Here is a 12,319-nt window from a genome sequence, read left to right as displayed (position 1 = left end):
AGAGAGAGATGACATAATAGAAAAATGGGCAAGACACTTGAATTAGCACCTCCCAAAAGAGGAGATTCTAACAGCTATGAGCACTTGAGAAGATGCTCAGTCTCATTAGTCATCAGGGAAATGCAAATTTAAGCCACAATGAGAGACCTCTACATATACACCAGAATGGCTAAAATGAAAGACAGATAATATTGAATGTCAACAAGAATGTGGGGCCATGGGAACTCTCATACATGGTGGAGGTATCAACTGTTATCTGGACAAACAACTTGGCAGGGTCTGCTAAAGCTAAACATGCCACTCTATGACCCAGCAATTCCACTCCTGGGTACACGCCTCAGAAAAATATGTTCACCAAAATAGAGCCTTGCTATTTGAAGTATGGTCATGGACCAGAAGCATGGCTTTAATGAGAACTTGTGACAAATGCAAAGACTCAGGACCCCTCCAGACCTACTACATTGGGGTCTTTATCTCAGATCTAGATCACTAGTTGATTCATGAGTACATTAAAGTTTGAGAAGTGCTGGTCTGGAACATTCATAGAAGCACTATTCATAACAGCCCCAAACTGGAAACAATCCAAATGCCTATTAACAATAGAATGTATAAATAAATGTGAAATATATATTTACCCAGTGGAATACTACAGCCATAAGCATCAATGAAGTACAAAGACAAACAACAGTATTGATAAATCCTACAAATGTAAAGCAAAAGAAGCCAGATGCAGAAGATCACACAGTGTATGATTCTATTTATAAAAGGTATGAAAATTGGCACAATGAATTTGTGTAGTTAGAAGTCAGGATAGTGGTTATATGGGGGCAATGACAGGAAGGGGTACAAGAGATGCTTTTTGGTGGCTGGGAATGTTCTGTTTCTTGATCTCAGTGCTGGTTCCATGAATGTGTTCAGTTGTGGCAATTTGTCCAGCTATATGCTGATGATTTGTACACTTCTCTGAATGATTGTTCTGGAGGATGGGGGGGGGGGGTGGTCAAGAGGAGAGAGGACCAGCTTTTTTTTTCTGTCCAAAATACTCTGGAATCTGCCCACTCTTGCTATGTCAACTGTCACCAAGCCCTAACCATTGCTTGCCTAGACCTGTATAGTAGCCAGTCAGGGACTTCCCGTTGCCTCTCCCTCTCAACAATCAGTTCCACCACAGCACTCAAGGGTGCTTTCAGAAACATGAATCAGATCCCACCACTCCCAGGCTGAAAATTCTGCAGTGATTTCCCACTGCTTCTGGGGCTGATGTCCCAGATTCTGCCCAGGGCCAGTGAGCACATTGTGATTGGGCCCTGCCACCTCTCTGTCCTCATGCCTCCTGCTCTATGATCCAGCTACTCTGACTTTCATTGGCCAAACATCTGATTACCTCAGGGCCTTTGCAACTGCTGTTGCCGGTCCTTGCCTGGACCTCTCTTCCCCTAGATTTTCCTACAGCTGTTCCTTCAGACCATCCTTGACCATCAGAACTAAATGATCTTAGCCCCAGGTAGCTTCCTTCATAGCACTCCTCATATGCCTCTACCTCCTTTGCTCAACATCAATGGCAGGGTCCATGTCTGTCTGATTCAATGTTGTGTCCTGGCCTGTAATGGCACCTAGCACACACAATGCCTGTCTCCTTGGGCAGAAGGCAAAGAGCTGGCCCTCCCTCCCACTGGCTCATCCTGCATACTCCAAAATCCTCTTCCCACCATTTCTCACCTGCTCTTTATTTCTTTTTTTTTTTTTAAGAGTTTATTTATTTATTCATGAGAGACACAGAGAGAGAAAGAGAGGCAGAGACACAGGCAGAGTGAGAAGCAGGCTCCATGCAGGGAGCCAGATGTGGGACTTGATCCCGGGACTCCAGGATCACACCCTGAGCCGAAGGCGGTGCTAAATCGCTGAGCCACCTGGGCTGCCCCTGCTCTTTATTTTTGATGTTGTGGATGCTTTGTGTTAGTAACCTATTTACTGAGGTAGAATATCCCTTTAGAAAAATGCATGTAGCAGGTGCTCAATAAATACTTGCTGAAGGAACAAGGCAGGAAGTGGGCTCAAGCCCAAAAGACATATTTACAAAGCATTCATAAGCACCTCCTGACATGCAGTTGTCATTGATTTTAACGGCTGTGCCACAGTTTGGTTGGTCTACTGTTAAGGTTTTGAAAATATGTCCTTGGGGGACATAAGAAAATGAGACAGAAAGGCCAAGTTTAAAAACAGAGTGACTCAGGGAAAAATATCTAATCAATGGCTTTTAGGTTGTGGGGTGACTGGCAGCTGTGCCTGCCTCAGGCTCTGTGCAACCTGGTGCCCTTAGCCGACTTGAGCCAGGCAGGGGCAACTTTGCTGTGGGAAGGTGGGGGGAGCCATATGGCCAAGGGGTGGGGTTTCAGTGAAGGTCCTTGGGGGTCACCTGGGCCTCCAGAGAAGGACTAGAAATGGCTTTCAGGGGCCCCAGCCCCACTAAGGGCTCTGGCCTGGGAGTGATTAGCTGTATTACAGGGTAGGACAATAATGTCTATAAATAATTTGTTCTCTTTCTCTGGTTAGCAAGTTTCATTAGAAAGTGTGGCATGGGTAAGATCTTTTAATATGTTCTTTGAGAAATCTTGCCTCAACTTTGAGGGTGAGGAGGATGCAAGAGACTCCGGAAGCTCTTCATTAAAAACATAGAAAGGAATATTTCTTTTTTTTTTTTTTTAAGATTTTATTTATTTATTCATAGAGACAGAGAGAGAGAGAGGCAGAGACACAGGCAGAGGGAGAAGCAGGCATCATACAGAGAGCCTGACGTGGGACTCGATCCAGGGTCTCCAGGATCACGCCCTGGGCTGCAGGCGGCGCTAAACCACTGTGCCACCGAGGCTGCCCGGAATATTTCTTTCTTGAACTTTCCCTTGTACTGTGCAAGGTTTTCCCACAGGTTGTCTTATATACTGACCACTTACTGTGTGCAAAGCCCTGTGGTAAAGGCTTACCATACATAATGCCATTCATGGTTATTAACCCCATTTCATAGATGCATAAACTGAGGCTTAGAAAGGCTCACTGTAGTGCCAGGAATGGGCAGAATAGGAGGCTGAACCCAGACCTGAGTATGCCCAGAGCCACAATGCCAGTGCCTCTCCTGCCCACCTGCCTCATGGGATGCTGTGCAAATGGGCTGTAATTCCCTCACGGCAGGCCGCTGTCAAGACCACTGGGACTAATCTGAAGGGGCTCCCATGGGTGAGAGGTAGGATGATTTCAGCATTAAGAAGGAAATTGCAATAGATCGAATCTATCAAAAGAGAACTCCAATCTAGGAGTTCGTAATAACACAAAATAAAAGCCTTCCCTGGTCACTTCGGGGGATGCTGGAGAACCAAGTCATTGCTTTGAATCTGGTAAATAAAAGGAAAGAATCAAGCTTACATCTTGCCTTTATTGTGCAAACTGCACCCCTGGGTGACTAAAGAGCAGAGAAAGAGAAGTTTCTCTCATTAGATACATTTCAGCTAAATAACAGTAAGGAATAACAGAATTAGACCATTGCCGTCTAGCACCTCCTGAGGAGACCTGAGTTACCCTGTCAAATCCTAACAACGCTCATGCATTCCACCAAACACATACTGATAGCCTACTCGGGGCCAGATGCTGTTCCAGGCACTTTCCACATTAGCTCATTTAATCCTCACAACTCTATAAGGTGTTATTATTCTCCCCATTTCACACACAAGGAAACTAAAGCAAGACAGGTCAATCCACTTGCCTAAGACCACACAGCAAGTAAGTGACAGTACTGGGATGTGAAACCCAGGTAGCCTGGCTCCAGCACCCAAGCATTTACCTACAACCTTCTACCCCACTTTGAACAGATGCAAAGATCAGCGGCATTGTGGTCAGAAGTTTGGGCACCAGGGAAGTATGTGGCCAAAGCCCTCAGACAGGCCTATGGCTGTAGCCAGCAGGAAGGCTTCCAGGAGACAAGGCACCTGCTAGGTGGGTGTGACTCTACCCATTTTGCAGTCTCAGCCAAAGAAGCCTCAGCAAGGGGTGTGACTTACAAAAAGTCTTATTACTCTTGCCACTGTTACCCCCGCCTACAGGATGTATGTTTGCAGCAGAGGCTGGTGGTGAAGAAGCAGGCCAATCCTCAGTCACTTGAAGAGGGGGCTATGGAAGACATTTCCAGCCAGGGCCCAGTGTGTACAGACTTTATGTAGAAGACTTGCTGACTGATGCCTTAGATGAACCACCCAGCAAGTCTCAGACAGAGCCAACTCTGGGCACCACTGACCTGAGCTGTCTGGGGGAAAGAGCCTTTCACTGAGAGGGAACAGCATGTGCAAAGGTGCTGGTCCTGGTATAGGTTTCAGAGAATCCTGCTGGCCGTTGCCTAATATAGATTTCTAGCCATGGGTACCATGGAGCAGGAAGCACAGATAATGTTATCAAAAGTATAACACACATGAATACCTGGGTAGCTGAGGCTCTGTGCCTGGTGTGTTCCTAGCACTTGTGCATATTAATGCATGTATAGCTTCAGTGACCCTCTCAAGTATACGCGAGTACCATCTCCACTTTATAGAGTAGAAGGCAAGAGTGCTCAAGGTCACACAGCTGGCAGAAACTGGAGCTGGGAGACAAATCCAGAGACTCTGGCTCAAGATTCCATCCCCCACTCTTACTCTGCACAGCCATGGGGCTCACTCCGTGGAGCTGCCCTCTGTCTCTGAGTGACCATGTGTGGGTATGGCTAGAATATGCTCAGTTCACTTTGCACAGGCCCTTCCCTCTGTCTGGAATGCTTCCTTCCCCATTCTCTGCCTCACTAATTCATGCTCTGGGTCTCAGCTTAAGTGTCACTGCTTCTGGGAAGCCCTGCCACTGCTTGGGCTTGCTGAAACCTCTTTCAGACAACAGCACCTTGTCCTCCCCTTGTATCTGCATCTAGGTCCCCAACTGGAATGTCCATCCACTGAAGGCAGGACCTGGATCTTTCACCTTCCCTTTTATCCCCAGCACTCAGCCCAGTGAATGTAGACAGTCCCCTTAAGTGTTACCTGCCTCGGTCCTTCATGGTGACAACCACAGCTACCCTCAGCAGATGTAGCAGGGGAAAGAGAAGAGAGGATGAGAGAGAAAAGACAGAGAAAGACTGAGAAAAGGAAGGAGAGGAGGGGAAGCTCCCGCCCTGGGGCAGTGGGAGTGAAAAAGAAATTCAGAGGGAGAGAGAAGGGGGCACAAGAGAGATGGGGGTGGGGGGAGACAGAGATTGAGAAAGAAAGGGAGAAAAAGAGATATAGGGAGAGCTCATGAGGGTCACAGGGGGAGAGAGAAACCACGGCCCAACTGCCCCTTCATGGCAGGCAGCAGCCAGGCGGGCAGTGGCTGGTCAAGCACCCACCCTGTCCCTCATCTGGGCTGAGCGGGTAACGAGGCCTCATTTCAGGCCCTGTGAGCACCACAAGCTGGGCCTCTGGAGAGGGATCCAGGCTTCGCTCAGTATTGTGTGTATATGTGGGGTGGGGGTGGGGGGTTCCCTGAGGGGCTCAGGAAGCCCCCTTCCTCCTCAGCACCCTGTCCTGGAGGCCAGGGCTGGTTCTGCCACAGAGGGCTCCAGGCCCAGCATTGTCATAAACAGAGCCTCTGTTCAGCCTTGAGGCTGGTAACAATACCCACGAATAACCGCCGATGGCACAGACCAGGTTAGCAGTTCACACGCACAATCACACCTGTCACCTACACCCCGTAATGTCACCATTTTACAGACGAGAAAACTGAGGCCTAGAGAGTTTCTACTGCTTTTTTCGGGCCAATATTTTCTCCTAAGTCTAAGAATCCTGGTTTTTCCATCATACTAGTTTCTTTAAGTAGTAAAATTTTACCCCGCTGAAGTAATACATGCATATGATATAAACTGTGAAAGCACAGCCAGGCTTAACATTCAACAGTCTTCTACCTCCAGAGAAGCCCACCATTATTCTGTGTCCTTTCAAATATATTGTATTCATATTCAAGCATAAGGAAGCAACGGCTTCCTCTCTTTGGTTTACTCAGATACAAACATGCTACATGCCATGTCCACAACGTGTGGAACTCATCTTGCCTGCTCCTTTCATCAGTACATAAGTAGCATCTGTCTTCCTTTTTACAGCCACAGAGTACTCTTCCCTGGGGAGTTATCTTACTTTATGCAGCCAGTCCCTCACTCATGGACACTTAGGTTATTTCTGGGCTCTGCCCCTGTTGTACAGCAATAACGTATTGAGATAGTCATCTCGGTGCCCCCGTGAAGGTGTGTCAGAGGGTAAGTTCTTACATAGAGGAGGGCCAGGTCACAGGGCAGGCATATTTGTGAATGTGATCAAGACTGCTAGCTTGCCCTCTGAAGGGACTGCATTGATTGTCCTCCCACCTACCACATGAGGGATTGCCTCTCCCTATAGCTATGCTGAGATGACTAGCCACACTTTTATCATAGGGTCAGGACAGCAGGGATGTGACAGGGAAAATGAAGAAGACATGCACATTGGGAGTGTGTCCAGAAGAGGGTGACAAGGAAGATGTCGAATGTGCCAGGGATTTGCTCTGTGATTGCACAGAAGCTACTTGACACCTCTATCCCTGGCCTGGAATTCTTACTGAGCCAAATGAGCTTGTTACTCACAAATGTCCGTGCTGGGTATTCCTGAATGTCCTAGACTAGTGATCATCACCACCAAACAGCACGTGCCAGGCACAGTGTCGGGGCTGACATGGATCACCTAACTTCATCCTCACAGTCACCGTGACGGGGAGGTTGTATTATCAGCCCTGTTTGCATATTGGGAAAGTGAAGCCCAGAAAGGTTCAACTGCTTGCCCAAGGTCACACAGAGCCGAGAATGTGATGAAGCTTTGAACCAAGGTCTACCTGACTTCAAAGTTCAAGCTCTTAACCACTGTGATATCCCTGTCAGAGGCTATCTGGCTCCCAGCCAGGTGACCAATGAGCTATCCCTGTCTCCTGAGAGCCCATTATTGTTCCTTCCTATTGCTGACCTCTCAACTCTGAGATTTCTTGGCATGGGAACTTCCTGATGACCTCAAACCTATTCCTTTAACTGAATGGACTGGAGCTTGGGCATAGCTCTGTGCCCATGAGGATAAAGTAGAAGCTGTTCCCAGGAGTCCTGGAGGCCAAACACCACACCTGCTCATGGAGGTCATTGAAATTTCTGTATTTCTGGTTGCTTTTTTCCCCCAGAAATATGGTCTGCCATCCCCAGCTATCCAGGAGCCCAACTGAGTCCCCACTGGAGGTACATGCATCATTCATTTATTCATTCATTCATTAGCTATTTATTGACGTTTTCCACCAGGACTGAGAGCCTAGACTCCAGAAGCCAACCTGAACTTGACTTTCAGCCTCACCATTTCTTAGCTGTGCAATCTTGGGCAAGCCACTCAATGCCTGTGAACCTCAGTTTCTGCATCTATCAACAAGTGTAATTATTACCAACTTCCTAAAGGAACTGGACAACTTGAAGAAAGAAGGTGCATCTGCAAGTCCTTGGCACAGGATCTCAGTCAGTTGGTGGTAAACAAAGGGCAGGTGTCATTATGGTTACTACTGAACAAGATTGTCCCTTTTCCTGCAGTTGGGGAGCTTAGAGTTACCTTCACCAGCTCCCCTGAGCATTCTCAAAGAGGCATTTGAACATCTGCTTCTGGGAAGGTTCAGGGCCTTTCCCTTGCTCACTTTTGCCATGGAGATCAAGGTCAGCCTTCCAATTCCTGCAGGAATTCCTCGGCTGACCCCACAGCCCAAACTGCCACCTCCTCCTTCTCCATCCTCCACTGTGAACTTTCTAAAATTAGCTGGCACTTGCCAATTCCAGGCAGAGTTCACTCCTGGGAACTGAGAGGCCTTGGCACTGTCACTTGTGCCTTTTTCCCCATCCCATCATGTAACAAATCGTCAGTCTTGGTCACCCCATGGCGGTCTCAGGTTTATAGTTGTTCCACCATCGAGGACGCTGGGACTAATGGCTCTGAGATGAGAGATCAACTGGAGAGCGCCAAGATGATGGATGCTCCTGCCCAACACCAGGCTGCTGGCCGCTGGGCCACATGTAAAAGGGAATGCCTAATTTGTTCACACCCACAATTATCTGGAGCCCGCCTTCAGGTATGATTGAGTGAGGAAGGGGTCCCAAGTACGGTCTCTGTTAGGAGGAATTAATTATTTCAAGTGGTGCCAACCTTTGAGCTCGGTTGCTTGGATAACCTTCCCCTTCTCATTGAAGGGGATGCATCCCCTGCTTAGATCCTGCCCCATGTGAACAGAAACAGGAGAACTAAAAACATCGGCATTCTGGAGGGCTTTGGAGATTGCTTTTTATACCCCACCCTGCCCTGAAACACTTTTTGCATCAAGCCTTCACGCTGTACACTTTTAAACAGATGTAACCCCCCACGAATCTAACTCCCCCCCCCCCGAGATTATGCACGCCCCATCAGAGATAATCCAATGAGCCAGTGGGCCACTGCACCCCCGCTGAATTACAAGGATTTCTCCTGCCAACCAAATATTTCATCCAGCTGTAGATATCATGAGGAAATGGCAAACAAAGAGAGAGATTTAATAACTGGAAATAAGACTAAGGATACAGATAGTTTAATTTTTTTTTGTATTGCATCTAATTGCAATCAACAGTAGACATCTGACACAGTGACAGCCTCAGCAAAATTGCTGCTGAGAGAACAGAATCTTTGTCTAAAAATAATCAGACATTCTGTGCACCACTGTTTGTTATAACGGTAATCGATGCTGGAGGCTTTGAATTCCATCAATTTATAGATCTGCGCCAGCCTGCCTGGCGATGGGGCGCGGTGCACTGGGGCCCTCGCTGGCGCGGGCAGTGCTGGGGCCCGGTGTGTGATTAAGATAAGCCCCGATTCCTTTCATACATTCCTTATCAGGGTCTAATTCTCCAGCAGGTAGAGATGTTCACAACAGTTAAAGATTAGTGCAGCTTCTCAGACGCCAAATTTGAGGGTATTGATCAATAAATCAAATCAGGCCAATCAATGGCCCAATCAGGAGAGTCTAGCCAGTGCATTATTACCGGCGCCTCCAAGCCAAGGCTTTTCATGGGTTTCATCAAAACAGCCTCACCTTGGCTTCCCGCCAGCTGCTGGCTTGCCTAATAGACTCCACAGCCGAGAGGGGCTCCTGCCCAGCGGAAGAGCAATAAATTTCTCATCAAACAGCCGATGGAGAAACAAGATGAACATCTGTTTTGCTGCAATGAAACTCCTGTGTTCTTCAGAATGCGCAAACCGCCTCTGACAGACCACCCCAAAGGCGGCTTCCCTGGCACACGGCGGCCCCATGGAATATTCCGCCGGTTATTTCAATCAGGTAATTTAAGGAGACTTTTGCAGTCTTCTCTCTGCAGCTATCGGAGCTCTGCAAAGGCTGTTCCGGCACAGTCGATAATAAATGCCATCCTGGGACCCTGCAGTATGAAGGCAATTTTATGATGCCCATTATGTGGCAATGTAACTTCATTAAAAGCTGTTTATTCCCCCTAAGCATTTTAAGCACTTTGCCTCACCCATAAAGGAGGAGCCGGGAGGTTACTTTTACAGAAAGGGTTCTAGGCCGTATTTCTTTCCTCAATAACATGGAGGAGCCTCGCCCACTGGCCTTCTCACTTCAAGGAGTTGAAGCAGCCCCAGGATCTAGGAAGGCTGGTTGAAGACTCAGTTTTCCCCAGGACTGAGGTATGCAGGGGCTGAGAGGTCCAGGAAAGGAGAGGTGTGAGAGGCCTCAATCCCATCAGACCTTTGTTCTGGGTCCTGCAAGACAGGGATAGAGAAAGTTCTGGAATATGCCAGCCAAAGGCAGCATTTTCCAAACTGGGGGTCCCTTGGACCATTCCTTTCGCTCTTCCATGTTGACACTAATCCAAAGAAATTATTACTTGGCCTGTTGTGACAGCCCAAATTCTCTTTTGCAGAAATAGCTGGCAGCTGAAAGATCATTTTATAGCCCAAGATCTGAATGTCACATGTCAAGGCTTCTTTGGCAGAGGTCTGCAGACTCCAGGGATGAGAGAATCAATTCTCAAGGGACCACAAGATTTGTTTCTCTCCCTTTAAAAAGATCTGTTCCTGTCAAGAGCTGGAGAAGCAATGTAGTGGAAGATTGCATTTTGGCCTCCGTGAAAGCAGAAGAGGGGAAAGGAGGGGGAGTGTATGCTTCTGCAATGGTGAGCAGCCTGCGAGTACCTGAAAGATCGAGGACATGGCGGTTCAATTCTGTGTCTCAGCTTCCCCATCTGCCAAGTGGAGCCAATGATACCCACCTCTGGGGTCTGCTGTGGTGCAGAAAAGGCCCTGGCTCAGGGAGTGATCATGCAGCTCCCTCAGGATCTCCTTCATTTGGATGAGCTCAATGTCCCAGGGGAGGGAGAACATTGACTCAGAGGGTCATGGCCAGTGGGTGGCAGGCTGTGAGGCTGGAATTTTGTGTGAAGGCAGTGGGGCACATGAGAGGGTCTAGAAGGTGGAGCATACATGGTGGAGGGGAATAGCTGGGGAGGCATGTCTAATGTGGTGGGATTTAGAACCAGGATAAAAACCATGGGCCCCCTGAAGATCAACCACATGATATGTGCAGCTATAAGAAACAGAGTAGTAACAATACTAGTAACAGTGGTAACAGTCAAAGGCAATGCTATCAGCCCAAACTCTGTGCCAGCCACTGTTCTCCAGTTGTATAATTATTATCCCCATTTTGCAGATTAGCAAACTGAGGGATCAAAGAGATAAACTCAGTTTTCCCAGGTCACAAGGCTAGTAAGCATAATTAATCAACACTTACTGAGTGCCAGAAACCGCTGCCTGACCTGTACACCTTATATGCCTTCTCTTGATTTACCTTTGTAACACCCCTCCTGGGGAGGGGGTGGTTATTGCTATTACCACCATTTTACAGGTGAGGAAACTGAGGCTCAGAAAGAGAAAGTGACTTAAGCAGGTCAGTAGGGGTGGAGTTAGGACAGGAACACATTCTACAGCCCTTGAAGTCTTTGGGGGCTGTTTCCTGGCCTCCTGGGGGCCTTGACAGGAAGTTCAGGAGTTCACAGGCCTGCGTGAGACTCTCAGGTTCCACTATTACGAGGTATCTGGAGAAGCATCCTCAAGGGCTTTGCCTGGCCTCCCTCTTAGTCTTCCCTGGCTTTGTGCTGAACACCGACCTCCTTGTGTCTTTGCCTGACTCAGAGCCTGGGCTCTTCCTTGAGCCTGGTAAATGCCTACCATTTTCCAGTGAGCTCCAAGATGCCACTTCTTCAGGAATGTTCCCCTGGGGCTCCACAGCTCCTGCATTTTCTAATCAGAACCCTCAGCACAGGCATAAATAATTCAATGTTGTTACAAGCGACCATATCATAAATATCTGTCTCTTCCACTGAACCTGATGTTGTTCACCTCTGTATACTCAGCCACACAGTAGGTGCTTAAGAAATATTTGTTAAATGATCAATGTGGGGACCCCTGCCCTTTCAGTGTCTCCCAAGGCAATGGGTTCACATGTGGCAGAAGCATAGGGTGCCCATGAAAAGAATCCAGGAACATGTTGAGTTTCCAGTGGCCCTCCCCCTTCTCAGATGTGTACTCTTCAAATTCAGACCCAGTACTAAGCCATGTTCCCTGTGGGGAGAGGGGTAGCTAAATCTGTAGTTTTGTAGAAAAGAGAGAAAGAAGAAAGGAAAGAAAGAAAGAATAGAAAGAAAGAAAGAAAGAAAGAAAGAAAGAAAGAAAGAAAGAAAGAGAAAGAAAAGAAAGAAAGAAAGGAAGGAAGAAAGAAAAGAAAAAGGAAGAAGAAAGAAAAAGAAAAAGGTTAAGGAGAGGGGACAGGATCCTGTGTCCACAACAGAGCCAGGAAAGTTGTGAAACAAAGATGACCCAGTCAGAGGACCAGACTTGTCAAACCAAGAGCAAATTATAATCCAGCCATACCATGGGGCTGTCTGCCAAAAATACAGATCTGTGAAGGGGTATCTCATACAGAGAGGCCACAGTATATTAGATTTATCATATATTCCAGCCAAGATGTGCTGCTGAGATTTCGGGGCAAGATTTATTACCCTGGCTAGTTTTTAAAATGAAAGTGAAAAGAGGATATTCTGGCAAAACTGCAGGCTGTTAATGGGGTGAGAATCACATAAAATGGATCATTTTCGAATCTCCTCGTATGTACAGATAGACCTTTTCAAAAAACCCTGGAGTTTTTGGAAAAAAAGATGCTCAATCTGGGTAGCCCCGGTGGCTCAGCGGTT

The 12,319-nt window shown here is 47.5% G+C and overlaps 1 protein-coding gene across 17 annotated transcripts in view; it reads right to left on the bottom strand.

The window, feature by feature from the left end:
* The window catches only part of CUX2 (cut like homeobox 2), a 283,562-nt gene that overhangs the window by 124,581 nt on the left and 146,662 nt on the right, over positions 1-12,319 (bottom strand). For 3 of the 17 annotated variants that reach the window (XM_077875625.1, XM_077875628.1, XM_077875627.1), the window contains exons 2-3: positions 9,590-9,833; positions 9,148-9,490 (exon numbers count right to left, since the gene is read on the bottom strand). The exons of the other annotated variants lie outside the window; for them this stretch is intronic. The gene's annotated coding sequence lies outside the window, so the exon portion shown is untranslated. The remainder of the gene's footprint in view (positions 1-9,147; positions 9,491-9,589; positions 9,834-12,319) is intronic. 17 annotated transcript variants of the gene reach the window in all.

Source organism: Canis aureus, chromosome 27 (assembly GCF_053574225.1).
Source record: "Canis aureus isolate CA01 chromosome 27, VMU_Caureus_v.1.0, whole genome shotgun sequence".
Classification (NCBI taxonomy): Eukaryota; Metazoa; Chordata; class Mammalia; order Carnivora; family Canidae; genus Canis; species Canis aureus.
This window is presented reverse-complemented; position numbering and strand designations above follow the sequence as displayed.